We start from the raw sequence: 798 nt of genomic DNA on the forward strand, positions 1-798 counted from the left end.
TCCTGAGGGGAGTGGCCTCCTGCCTGAGGGGAGCGGCCTCTTGCCTGAGGGGAGTGGCCTCCTGCCTGAGGGGAGCGGCCTCTTGCCTGAGGGGAGTGGCTTCTTGCCTGAGAGGAGTGGCCTCTTGCCTGAGGGGAGTAGCCTCCTGCCTGAGGGGAGCGGCCTCCTGCCTGAGGGGAGTGGCCTCTTGCCTGAGGGGAGTGGCCTCCTGCCTGAGGGGAGCGGCCTCCTGCCTGAGGGGAGTGGCCTCTTGCCTGAGGGGAGTAGCCTCCTGCCTGAGGGGAGTGGCCTCTTGCCTGAAGGGAGTGGCCTCTTGCCTGAGGGGAGCGGCCTCTTGCCTGAGGGGAGTGGCCTCTTGCCTGAGGGGAGCGGCCTCTTGCCTGAGGGGAGTGGCCTCTTGCCTGAGGGGAGTGGCCTCTTGCCTGAGGGGAGTGGTCCATGTCCGTGTCCAGGGTGAGAAGGGTCGGTTGTCCCGACCTGTTCGTCCCAGAGTCCTGGAGACGTCCAGGTCCTGCAGAGATGGAAGTCTGCAGCCGAACACCTTCTCATCAGAGGCACAATGCAATGTAAGAGTAACTAGAAGAGTAACTGTCTGGACGTAACATCTGATTTATAATTTGAAATGTATGTAATTTGAAGGAAAAAAACTTCCACTAAATCTGGTGTTGTCAAAGGACAGACAAAAAACACAAGAAACATTCTAAGCCAGGGGGGTCCAAACTTTTCCCCCGAGGGCCGCATTTTGAAACCCAACGATGAAGTGAACCATTTTAAATTTTGCATTTTTGACTTTCGATG

This window comes from Eucyclogobius newberryi, unplaced genomic scaffold (assembly GCF_026437365.1).
Source record: "Eucyclogobius newberryi isolate DKJ021-1_F unplaced genomic scaffold, fEucNew1.0.hap1 SCAF_21, whole genome shotgun sequence".
NCBI lineage: Eukaryota > Metazoa > Chordata > Actinopteri > Gobiiformes > Gobiidae > Eucyclogobius > Eucyclogobius newberryi.